General features: G+C 38.0%; 1 long non-coding RNA gene across 1 annotated transcript; it reads left to right on the top strand.

Annotated features, from left to right (window-relative positions):
- The first annotated feature begins 2,184 nt into the window (after positions 1 to 2,184).
- LOC121659307 lies at positions 2,185 to 7,278 on the top strand. Its single transcript, XR_006014269.1, has 3 exons — positions 2,185 to 4,672; positions 6,065 to 6,203; positions 6,833 to 7,278. It is a non-coding gene; the product is annotated as an uncharacterized LOC121659307 (long non-coding RNA).
- The last annotated feature ends 6,087 nt before the right edge of the window (positions 7,279 to 13,365 follow it).

The raw sequence follows: 13,365 nt of genomic DNA, 5'->3' as shown, positions 1-13,365 counted from the left end.
TTTGCTGGTGCCTAAAGAACTTCAGTTGTTACAATGTGCACTCAACCAGTGGGACTTCCAACGTTTTATTGTAACTAGAGGCTGAAAGTTCATGAGTCCTTGTTTACCTGTTCTTATGTTTGAAAGATCGTGGTGACCAGGAGAGACAGCTGAGGGCTCGAAAAAAGCAAACAGCACTTTTGTCTTCACAAAGGACAAGACAGAGGATCTGGGAAGTTATAAGGCAGTCAGTTTCACCTTGACCCCAAGGAAGTGCAACTTCCTTGTTATGAAGCAAATAAGCCTGGAAAACATTTGCAAATACATGAAAATTAGGAAAGTAAATGGTCATAGTCAGCGTAGATTGATGGAGAGGAAAGCAAGTTAGCTAACCTGAGGACCTTCTATGATGAGATGACTGTCTTGATGGATGTGAAGAGAACAGGAGGTACTCCTTGTATTGACTTTAGCAAGGCTTTTTTTCTCCCATAACATCCTCATAGACAAATTAATGAAACATTGACTAAGTGGAGGATGAGGTGGACTAAAAAGTGCAGCTGCGCTCAGATGGTTGTCACTACACAAAGTCCAGCTGGAGACAAGGAACTACTGGTGTGTTGCAGGGCTTGACTCTAGAGAGACCCATACTGCTTAGCATCTTTGTTATATCCTGGTGAGGGGACAGAGAGTATTCACAGCAAATTTGCAAATGATACAAAATTGGAAGGCTGTAAGTTGGTGTATTAATTTGGAGCCAATTAGAGATGCAGTAACAGGCAGGGTATATTTTCTCTGTAGCAAACATGATTATTTGAACATTTGTCATAATGGGTATACATATAGGCAACAGCCAAAGGAGGAAAAAAAATTAGTACAAGTTCTAAGTCTTATCTGACGGTCACTTAATCAAGTAGTTGGAGAATTTTGCTAATGCTATTGTCAATTTGAGCTTTAGGGCTTACACTGAGGGGCCCTAAGGACAGTATTACATCCCATAATGGCTATATGTAATTGCTACGGAGGCATTTTGGACTAAACGTCTGGAATGTTTAAGATTCACAAAGAATATTTTTGTATGTCATTTGCATGTATTTGACTGCATCAAAAATGGTTCCTAAAACTGGAATGAGCAGGTTGTCTAAGATAATTTCCTCAATTCCTCTTGAAAGTGCTCCTGGGGAGAGAGCAGGGAAATTGTAGTTCAGAGCCAATCAGAAGTTCAGCAGTAGCTGTACACATGCTGGGCATCAACCCTTTACTCAAAGAGTTGCCCTTGTACTTTCAATGAATACAGAAAAGAAAAATAGAAATAAGGCTGTTATGAGAAACTCAGATTTCCATTTGCAGTCTACATGGTCCTACTGTCTTCAAATAGTAATTTTAAGTAGTTGTTTTGCACAAGGACATTTAGGCCTGTTATGACCTCAGTAAAAAAGTCACTAAAGCTCTATAAAGTATCCTTTCAAACACTATGTATTAGAGGTAACACTGGAAAGAGAGAAAGAAATAATATAGACAATCTTATGTCCCTTCAGATGCTGAGAGTCCTTAGCTGAGCAGTTTTGAACAGATCTCTGATACATACTCTGTACAAATTGTCCAGACCCTGCCCATGAGAAGAGTGGCCCCCTTTGCTATAGGAATTTCTTGAATGAGGATAATTTTTTCATTATTTCTGCTGTCGAAAAAAAGGGATGCTCACATAAAGTTTTGCTGCACTTCTGGATAAAGACAAGAACAGGAAGGTGTTGCAATTGCCGGTACCCAGCAGGAGCAGCCTGTGGCAATGTCAGCTGATGTGATCCTTCAGCCAAGGGTTTTGTGCAGCCCAGCACAGGCTGGGAGGGCACCCTGGGTGTGCAGCACAGGACTGCGTGGGACTGGGTTTACTCAGGTAATCTATTTTGCTGACCACTAACTCTTCCATGTAGTATAGTCTCCCAGTCAGGATCACCACAGTGCTAGCTTTTAAACAATATTCATCATAATTTGTTCAGAAATCATTTAGGGGATTTATTATATTGATTTTACTCAGGCAATGTCTCTTTCATTCTGCTGGCCCAGTTTTACTTTGTTGTGTTGTATGGTATATAAATTCCCCTGGCAACTCCTTTTTCCTTTTATTCTTTTCTAATAAAATGTGTTTATGAACATAGATTTACATTCAGTATTTCTAATTTAATTTCAAAAATGCATAATTTAAAAAAAAAAATAAGTAGAAAAAGTAAAATATTAAGTACTCCAAAATGTACTTGATTTCAGTATTAGGTTGACATAACATGGAAAGTTTCACTAATTGCAGGCTATCTCAAACACTTTTATTTTTCAAATTGTGACATTCATTTAATTTGTGCTGTTCTAAAGTAAGATATTATTTTGGTATTCTAAACCCTTATCCATCTGTTGAGCAATTATAAAAAAATAATGAAACAAAAATTATTCATAGGAAAAAGAAATCATACTTTCTGTGAAACATTAAAGATTCTCAGTGATTTTGAAGCCTGACAATGCAGTGCTTCTGAGGTAAACTTCCCCAAATGCTTTGTACTTCCCATATGAAATATGCATAAAAGATGAAAAAGCACCCTCTGCTAAGATATATTGGGTTGTCACTACTAATTGCAGTAGACAAGTTAGTTCTTTGTTGCACTGAGAAAATCACTCCAGCATAAATTCAGAGGCTTCTAATGGAAATCAGTTCAGGTAACTTAATTTTAGTCTTTTTTGAAGATTTTTCTTAAAAGCTGGAAAGAGTAACAAACAAAGAGATCTAAGCAGGCAATGGAAAGAACCCTGGGCAATCAGTGAAGATAACTTTTGTAAAACATCTCTATTCTAAACACAGGACAAAGCAGGGAAAGCCCCTGCGAGGCCAAGCTAGAGACACCAAAAGTGAGGCAAATGAGAACTTTGATTGTCACAGCTGGACTTTTTTGGCACCGTGAGACTATGCTGCAAAACCTGAACTGTGTTTAATGTTGGTTTAAAATAGAGACCTTTCAGAGGCTAGGGGAACAGGCGAGTTGCTACAGTAATGGAAGGGCTCAAGCTGTGTTAAACAGGGTGAAAGCACAAGATTTTATTTGCTATGAAGGTGATTGCAGCAGTGGTGAAAACAGATGAAAAGTAAAAACTCTAGGGAGTAGAGCTGTTGGTGTGTATTGAGCAGGAAGGGGTACTGGTGGTTTACAAAAAAAAGTCACTATGAAGTGTTGAGAGTTTACTTCAGGTAAGCTTGTAGATTTGTGGAGTACTTGGCAGTTTTGAGACTGTAACTTGCTTCAAAAGTTACTATCTTGTGCCAGAGATAGTGGTGGAAATATGTGTTTGGCTTAGTCTTTGGCTTTTTCATGTTGTGTGAGACTCAGTGAAACAACTGGTTGGTGAAATATCCTGAAGGCCCTAATTACACTATTGTGCTTTGTTATTATTTCCCTACCTCTCCTGTCCTGATTTTTAAGAGGTGAGAGGTGCTTGACTATGGAGATGTTGTCTTGACTGCAGTAATTAGTCTGTTTTGCAGCATCCAGACTGCTAACCCCCAAAGAGGAAATGTATGAGAGCTGGTGACTGAGTACAATCAAACACCTCAAAGTGAATGCCTTAGTTCTGAGAGCTTCACCAGAGGTACCATTTTGCTTCATTATGCTCATAAACAGACTCCTTGAGTGAATGGCCCTGCCCTTCTTTTGACAGTGGCTTTGCTGGCAGGTGGATGGTGCTGTATCCTTGGGCCTTCTAACAGCAAAGAGCATCAAGGAGTGGTGCAAGAGTTATTCATTTGACTTCAGTTAAGAAAACTGAGTGTCCAATCTAGTGGGATTGATTATTTGCCATCTTTTTTTAATCCAGGGACCACATCTCCTTCAGAAAGCTGGAGATCATGAAAGAATATTATTTATATAGCTGTAGTTAAAGATGATGGTTTACAAAATTGTTCAATCAAATCAAAACTTCCAAAAGAAGGTGCCTCAAGAAGTCACAATCATAAAATTGATTTTTGAGGCTTCTGCATTGTTATGCTTTAAACAAACCCTCTCTTGTATGTACAGGAAGCCTGGAGATGTGTAGCACATCTTTCATGTAGCACATGAAAAAAAGCCAACAAAGCTGACTGCTTGTGGAGTTAAAATAAGCCTGGAGTTACAGTATTCTTTGGATCCCCAGTAAGATGAATCATCCATTCTTCACTTTTAAAGATGTACTTCATGGACAACAAAAAAAACCCCTTTGAAACCAAACCTTTTGTCATCTGAAGCATATTTTTTCATTGACGCAGCACAGCAAGAGAAAGTGCCATGGTTAAAAGATCACACCTTTGTCATATATAAGGAAGGATCAAACATAAATTACTGATCCTTTCATCTTTCTCCCAAGCTAGAACTTTCTATTTTCAGTGTAATGTGCAGAAAGCTGTTTCTTTCAGCTTACAAAATAGACATCTTTGGTGTAGGAATCAAATTAAATAACCACTGGCATCCTGATTTCTCCTAGTAGAGAGTAATGACTCTGAGGAGAAATCTCATTATTAATCACCCAAAAGAGTATGAAAGAATGGCTTTCTGACTGGAGAAACCAAAGAGCGACTTCAGAGATCTGACCCACCTTCAAGTGTGAGAGTTTTTGATCTATGGCTCTGTCTGCATTGGCAAGTGCGTTGGCAAGCATAAGGGAGAGTGTGGGACAAACTCTGGTGAGTCAGAACTCGGATTTTATGTTTGATTCTTTCTTTTCTTCTATATTTGGGCTTCCATTCCCTATTTTTATTCTAGTCACATCCCATGGACTAACTGTCATTAGCAATTGGAGAGCATTAGTTGTGCTCTTGGAACAAAGCTTACCATTTAGTGTCACCCAAAAAAAATGCAGTTCATGCACTCCATGACTCACTTCATGAAGTGAGTCAAAAAATGGTAATTCAAGTGGACCCATTGACTTCTGCAGAGAGGAGTCGCTTCTTTCCCCTCCATGGTGTAGGTCCTGCGCAGATCAAGCCTTCCCTCAGCTGCAACAACCACAGTAAGGAGCAATGGTGGTAGAAACTGAGTGTGATAATTTAGTCTGGAAGAGCCAGTGTCATCTCTTCAAGGCTAGTGTGCAGGTCCTTGTTCCCAGCCTTCTGCCTTGGGCAGTTGCCTCCTTATCCTATTTTTCAAGCCAAGGCTGCCCATATAATTGACTTATTTTTATAACTCAGAGTAAATAACTGGCATTCTTAAATCAGTACTGCTGTGGTTGAACTGATAGGAAATGGAATAATACATATAATTTATAGTATTCTATATCAATTTATGAGAGTTTTCCTATCTTCCCTGGAATTATAAAATCAACAGCCTTGCAGTGATTTTCTTGTAAGGTCGAAAGGGCAAAACCCATCCTTTCATAGATGAGGCAATTCCCGGTTTTATTATAAACTCCAGTCATCCTTTTTACCTTCAAACAACTTCTTATGGTTTAAAATGTTCAAATTGTTCAGTATTGATTCCCCAAACTCCAAATTTTCTAAACATCACATATCAAATATTGAGTGACTGGGATTTGTTTTATATTCATTTGAATCAAATCCTTCATCAAAATATTTGGTCAACATTCCAGTTACCTTTTAAGTTTAAATTTCTCTGTACCTCCGAATATTTAAGTTCTCTGTACATGTAAGGTTATCACACTGAAAGCTTGCTGACACAGTTGTTTTTTAGTATGACTGAAGCATAAGTTAGTTCTTTTAAAAGTGGTGTTGAATTTAACAACAATGTTTGGTCAACTGCATTTCAGAGGTTTCTGTAAATATCCTGTTTAGTAATATAAATAATTTGTTCAGAGTTGTATCTGTATTTTGCAATAGTGAAGAACAGTGATGTATATATTGGGTTTTTTGGGGGTTTATAACCATTTAGTTTCTACAGGAGATCTTAGAAGTTCATCTTATTTGTCAGCTAGAGAATGGAGTCTCTTGGAGTCTCCTACAAGCATCTGTTTTGTAGTTTTATTGAACAAATAATTTTGAGATGTCATGTCCGAAGAAGTGGTTTGTATAGTCACCACACTATAAAAAGAGTCTCTAATTGTTTCTTTCTCACTGATCTAGGAAACAAAACAAAGGAAAAATAGAAAGATGTTGCTCTTTGTACTTTTCTATCCATAGATGGAATTTGAGAATGCGGTGTTTTACTATGGTTTTTTTGAACCTGTGTGAAGTTTCATCTGATACCCCTTGTTTATTAAAGGTACAAAATATGGTCAATCCAATCATTATTTTATGCACTCTTAGATATGCGTGTTCACATTTCACAACCTCGAGTAGAACAATGGAGAGCTGAAGGCTGGAAGGAAATCCTTCTTGTTTAATACAAAGTCTTTGTCCAAGCTTACTATCCCTTCACTGACTCACTATTGGAGGGATTTTCCCCCTCAAATATTTATAATTTGGCTGTTTTTTCATTTAGCTTTTTAGGCAAGGATGGCAAAAGGCCAAAAAGGGATTATAATAGCCATAACTGTAAACAGGAGTACAGGCCTTGCCTCTTATTCTACTGTATTTGTTGCTCAAAAAATTCCAGACTGAAATAGCAAAATTACTATAGCAAATCATTAACTTTGTTTGTATTTGCCAGGCCTATTTTTCATGATTAATCAGCCCAAAACATTTATCAGCTAATTGTTTTAAAATGAGTCACTTCACCATTCTCTTTCCAGATATAGAACTGATGAAATGATGAAGGGTGGTGACCAACACTAATACATTTCACAAATGAAATGCAGCCTGATAAAATCACTTCTTATGGTGAACTGGTCTTAGCTTCTGCTGTGTGTGTTACAGTTCATCCTGAACTCACCATAATCTCTTTTTGAACAGGAAAATGCTGGAAGGGAAGCAGACAAATATAGAAGTATAGAATCTGGATGAAGATTTCCCGTGTCTTGGCAAAGGCTGTTGCTGAGTGAATGATTTCACTGCACTTCGTCTTCAGGGGTGAGAGCTTATGGCTCTGTTGTGCAGAAACATCATTTACTTTTCTATGCAAGCAGCCCATTGTTTACATGTGAATGGGAGCCAGGCTTCTGGAAAATGACACAATCTTCTTCAGAGAACAGGATGTCTCCCAGTCTGTCTCTGCAGAAATTTTGGAGCAGATATCTGATCTTTAGCTGGATTAAATCTAAACTTCATAAATTCATAAAAGCAGAGTATGAAGCTTCTCAAATTACTTGTCCATATGACTCACAACAGTCCAAACATTTTCTTCATTAATGAAATAGTTTGAGTTTTGTGCAGTTAAACAAAAAAAAAAAAGCATCAAGGACTAGAAATAAATAAGACAGAGAAGAAGAAAGCAATACTGGAGATGAAACAGAGATAAGAAATCACAGTAGAAAGAAAGAAGGAGAATGATAGAAAAGAAGGAAAAAGAGACAAGTAATATAATGAAATAACACCAAAAATACATTTTCATTAATGTATAAATGATTTTCTATATTCATTTATAAATGTAAATTTTTTTTTTTTCTCTCTAAAACAACGCACTGGATATTAAGTAAAAGACTGAAGGAAATAAGTTGCAATGTAAGACTCAATGTAAGGAAAATAACTTTGGAAATATTACAAATAAGACAATTTGTAAACAATATTACAAATAACATATTTTAAGATGTCAAAATGAATAGTGTAACAATTAAGAAACCTGAACCACTGGTTTTATGCTTCAGTGACTTTCAGAGATCTCAAAATAATTCTGAATTTTGTGAGACAAGATTTTGGGGGTGCTCATCTGTGTGGAAATAGTGGTAGAATTGGAGAAAGCAAAAAACTCTTGGACATTAAACACTTCTAAAGGTGTAAATGTTTTCATACTTCAAAAAAATTCAGTCATTATTTTAATTCAAATAAAACTGAAGAGAAGTAAAAGTGGAAAAGCTTAAGTTCTCATTTGTGTTTGTATTTGAAATTATTTGATGGATAATGTTGAAAGGCTCGTTTAGAGAGCCAAGAAGAGCAGCAAATGCTGGGGGCTGCCTAATCCTTGCCAGAGCATGCAACTTCCCTGCCCTCAGATGGCTTTAGTAAGATAGTATTAGCCCCAGGTCCCCAGGAGAGCCTTGCATGGACCACTACAGCCAGCTGTGAGCCAGAGGTTTCATGGACATGATTTAGTGCAGGTCACAAGAGCACCAGAGAGCCTGGAAATCCAGGGACTTGATAATGCAGAGGACAATCACTCAACCACAAAAGTGAAAACTGCATCTCAAAATTAATACTTTAAAATCTGACGGATAACGTGGGCTGAAATGAATCTCTTTTTCAGGCCCTCTGTTAGGTCTGTTCATCACTGCATTGGCAGGAGTTGTTCAGCAGCACTGCAGTTCCCACCTGGAGCAGCATCGCCAGCCTGGGGAGCTGCTCCTCTTGCTCACTGGGTTCTCTCACTGCTGCAGATGCTTTAAAGCCTTATCCTTCCATTGCTGCTTGTTTCCTTCTTCCTCTTTAGTGTTGCACCTTGCTGTTTTGTCAGTCATCCCCACATCCCCTTGCTTTCATTTATTGAGGATGTTTTGACTTACAGCCAGTGTTTGAGGACTCTGCTTTTAACCCTCCTTCCTTTTGTGCATTTGGTCTTCTGGGAAAATAACAAGAAATAATAATAATTGCACTCATAATAATGAGCACAGTGTGTCCTTCAGAGATCTCCAGATTGACCCTTTTTTTTAATTCCTTCGTTTGTTCTTCCTATGTAACTCGAACAGAATGCCTGATCATCTATTTAATTTCTAAGACTGCTAGTATATTTTATAAATCCCACATCATGAGAAGAATATGTTGTACATGCCTCATATCATTCCACACCCATTGGATCCCTGTTGGGTCTTCTGGGATTCATTGTGGGATAATAATATAAACTATAGTCTTCCAGTGTAACATGCTTTTTCTAAGTAATCTCTTCTTTCCACTTCCCTTCTCTGTATTTTCCTTCAGTTTTAGAGCTGAATGTTATAGCAACCAGAAAAAAACATTTTCTTTTTTTTTTGCCATCTCTAAATCTTACATGCAAACACTACTTTTTTTTAAGTGAGGCATAAGCATCAGCTCTAATTGACAACACAAATGAAAATTCTCCATTAAAAACTTTCCACAGTATTGATTTCCAGAGGCTGGAGAGTACACTTTGTAAAGGGCCATTTGTTGTGTTGAATATTTTTTGTGCATTTCCCAGGAGAATTGACAACCAGCATCTGTTACAGATATGAGGCTCTTAAAGGTAGCTTGAAACTGGTACTTAGCAGTCTTCTCTCACTCCAATAATAATCAATCTTTTTAATGAACTGCCATGTTAATTGGCTGAACCTTCAGCTGGAATAGCATTTGTAAAACATACTATGGCTTTATACCAAATGAAAAGTTAGCTTTTTGGCTTGTTTATATTTCATCATCAAATTCAAAATTTCCCTAAATCACTGTTTGTTTGACTCCACTTGAACCTCATGGTAAAAAGGCCATTTACAGTGGCATTGTCCCACATGGCATCCTTGTCTTTAGAGAGACATGGATTTGAAGAATAGACCTGTCAGTGGATAAGGAAGTGACTGGGTGGTCACATTCAAAGAGTTGCAGTCAATGGCTTGATATCCAAGTGAAGTCCAGTGAGGAATGGTGTTCCTCGGACCACCACTTTTCAACATCTTTATTGGTGACATGGGCAGCACACTCTCAGCAAGTTTGCTGACAACACCAGCCTGTGTGATGCAGTTGACATCCACCTTCCAGTACCTAAAGGGTACAAGGAACCCAGAGAGGTACTTTTTACAAAGCATGTAGTAATAGGACAAGGAGCGATGGTTTTAAACCAAAAGAGGGTGGGTTTAGATTAGGTATTAGGAAGAAATTCTTTACTGTGGGGGTGGTAAGTAACAGGTTGTCTGGAGAAGCAGGAGATGCCCCATCCTTTGAAGTGTTCAAAGCCAGGTTGGATGGGGCTTTGAGACACCTGGTCTAGTGACAGGTGTTCCTGCCCAATGCACTGGGGGTTGAAATTAGGTGATCCATCTGGTCTCTTCCAACCCAAACCATTCTATGTTTCTATGGTTTCTGTGAGATCAAAACACGGGAAAAGAGACCATGAAAGAGGGGTTCAGTGAGTGGGACAGATAACTGAACTAGATTTGAACGGCACCAGCACTCTATAGCTGCCTGCAATTTAGGCTTTTTTTTATTTAAAGAAGGCAAATGATGCTTGCTAATATGTTGTTTTCTCTGCTCAGTGAATGCTTGCAGGTCAACATGGTCTGAAAGTTTTTTCTTCTCACATTGCAATTTTAGTTTCAGAGGAAGACTCAGAATCACTGTGACCAATTTGCATTTCCTTAATCATCATGCTACAGAGTAACATCTTTTTTTTCTTTTCTTTTTTTAAAGACCTCTGGCAAATTTATGAGGTGCTCAATTTACCAAGTACAGCATACTCAAAAGGAATAGATTTTACATATTACTTCTCTAAAACTAAGTCTGTGACCTGACAATCCGATGCCTCATTTTCCAACTTTCTATGATTGTTTGACTAATGTAGGGGCAAATTTTAATAACTAAACTTTTGAGCTATGTTGTTCTCTCTAGAGAACTTTAATTTCTGAGTTCTTCAGGAGAAATTATGCAAGGGACTCCTGTCAGCAGAAAAATAGTGTTAGCTTATTGTAGAAGAATGAGACATTTGATGTAGCCTGAAAAGAAGTGAGCCACATTTGCCTTCTCATATTCAAAGTATGGAAAAACCATAAGAGAAAAATTCCCTGTTTGAAGTGATGTCCTTCACCCCTGGTAACCAGAACTAAATCAAAAGATCCATCTGACTTCCTAGACCTTCATTAATTGTTGAACTGAATCTGTGAAATTTCTATTCACTAAATTCAGGTTCTCCTCAGCCTATTACCTCATCCCATGATATGTCATGGTGTGGTAAAGAACTGACAGGAGGTGAAATAAAAGCTGAATCCACTGACATTCTTGATGTTCTTTCTGAATAAGGAAAATAAATTTTGAGGCTTCATTTGGGTCTTTTGTCTTTCTAGGAGAACTGAATGAAGAAAAATGGCATCTTTCTGAATTTCAGCTATAAAAGCATTTCCTGAAAAAACTCCACTTCTCTAAGTCTTTCATAGTCCTATGCAAGTTTCTGTTTTGATCTCATCTCTTTATCTAAAACACTTTTCAGTTTTCTACCTTGGGCCTGGAAGCAGTCACTCACTTGTACATTCCACTTCAGCAGAATTTTTTCCTCATTTTAACGTGTCTTAATAAGAGACGCATTTCAGTGGCTTCTAAACAATGCAGTTTTCATCTGATTAAATGTCTATTTAAGCATAAATTTACAGCTATTCCATATGTAATTAAAGTTTCTTCTATTAGATGTTCCAACTTTAAGGTTCAGGCCCATTAGCCAAAGTAGTAAAGTGAATTATAATACTTTAAAACAGTAGTGAACACTGAAATCTTATGGCTATCCATACTACCCAAACAAAACAGAGCCCTTTTGTCCAGACATTCAGATAGCAGATTTATTGAGCAATCAGCCAGGCAATTATCCATGCTAATTCATGTGAAGCTACATCAAGGTCTGCAGGTCATCATCAACATAAATACTTTAGGTTAAAATAAACATTTGCAGGCAGTTCCAAGTAGAAGGAGTCTAAAGGCATGAACTAGCAAGACAGGCCGTGGACTGCCTGGAAGCCCGTTCATTCATACTGAACTATAATTTCTGGCCAGATAGAAGCTTCTTAACAAATTTTTATATACCACACTGATTTACCAAAATTTGAATATCGATCTAATATCAATATCCAACTGAGACGGACAAAAACTCTCTAACAGTTTAGAGTTAGAAAGTGCATATTTTATTTGGCGCCAGGCTCTGCGTGGGATAGCTGCCTAAGACGCAGGGCCCCTATACAAACAAACATGATACCTTCTATTTCCAAATATTATGAATATCCAAAATACAAATGCATATTCATAATGTTAACACCTCCCATTCTCTGCTTCGTATGGAAATGAGCTTATATGTCATTGAGCATGCGTAGTGTGTGTTCTGAATTGAGTTGGTGGTCTTGAACTGGGTCAGTGGTCCTCATTTTGACCTTTTTGCCTTTCTGGGCTTTAACAATCCTAATTACTTTAGTGCCCTCTAAGTTTCACCTTGCATGACTTTTGGACTGGTTCCCACAAAGGGAGGAAATTGGTAATTGTCCTTGTTCCCTACACCAACTTATCAATGTTTTTACTCCTCGTTCTAAGCACAGCTAAGCAACATGCAAATGACAGATCATCAGTTATTTGGCAATCAGTTGCTAACGTCTTAAAACCCATTACAGGTCCAGCTCTCCTAACTATTTTAATTAACTCTCACTGGGCCCAAGTTCTTTCCTATTCCAACTAATCTCAACACAGCTAGCCTATAACTAAAATCCTAAATCTGTTTCAACACCGCCAGCGGTTGGTTTACCACCACTAACTTGCTTTACCACCAGTAAGTCCCACGGCACTAGTAAGATATGAGGGCATCTTTTAGAGTGTAATAATAACTTGGGTCTAGATAAACAAGACCTTCAGCATCAGAATGCAGGGGCAGCAGAGCAAGACCCTTCACAGAGCTTCATGGTGCTGGTTTTCTGGAGTCACTGACAGTTATCTTTCATTAGTGTGGTGGAATGGCTCCATGACAAGGAGCCAGACAGTGACTGACAGCTGTCACAGCTTGCGTCCTCTCCCCCATATCTGTGCATAAGCCCCTGATGTCTCCTTACCCAGACTGTCAGCCGCCTCTTGAGGACATAGCTTCTGCTGCATTTCTAATGTCATTTTCAGATCAGCTCTGTTTCATCCACAGCTAAAGGAAGGAGTACGCAGAGAGCGAGCAAAATTAGTTAGTTTATGGACTCAATCTACCTCTCTCTAGAGAGTTAGCTCAGGCAGTCAAATTTGTATCCCCATAAACATAATGTATGCTGGTTTATCAGATTACATGTTCTTTTATATTTAAATGCCATGAAGACAATATTTATGATCAATCTTTAGTAGTAGGAAGTCCTTCCAGTGCAGCACCTCTGTGTTTAGAGCAGCATATGTTTCAGTTTGAAATAAGACAATATGTCTCAAGTAGCAGAGAAAGCTAGAATACACTGGAGAAGGCCTGAAATAATAAATATTACCATTTCCTCAATTTCATGCTCAATAAAGATACAGAGCCACAAGTGTTATATGAAAAGAACAAAGAAAACCTGAGCTGACTATAATGCTGTTGCTATGCATTAATCAAACATGTCCTAAATTGTTGCAAACTCGAAGATGTAAAGAAGGTAGAGATCACTTAATGTGTCCTGTTACTTCCTACTTCCACAAGT

Source organism: Corvus kubaryi, unplaced genomic scaffold (genome assembly GCF_017639235.1).
Source record: "Corvus kubaryi isolate FWS band 111438036 unplaced genomic scaffold, C.kubaryi_AGA036_p1.0 split3-73, whole genome shotgun sequence".
Taxonomy (NCBI): domain Eukaryota; kingdom Metazoa; phylum Chordata; class Aves; order Passeriformes; family Corvidae; genus Corvus; species Corvus kubaryi.
This window is presented reverse-complemented; position numbering and strand designations above follow the sequence as displayed.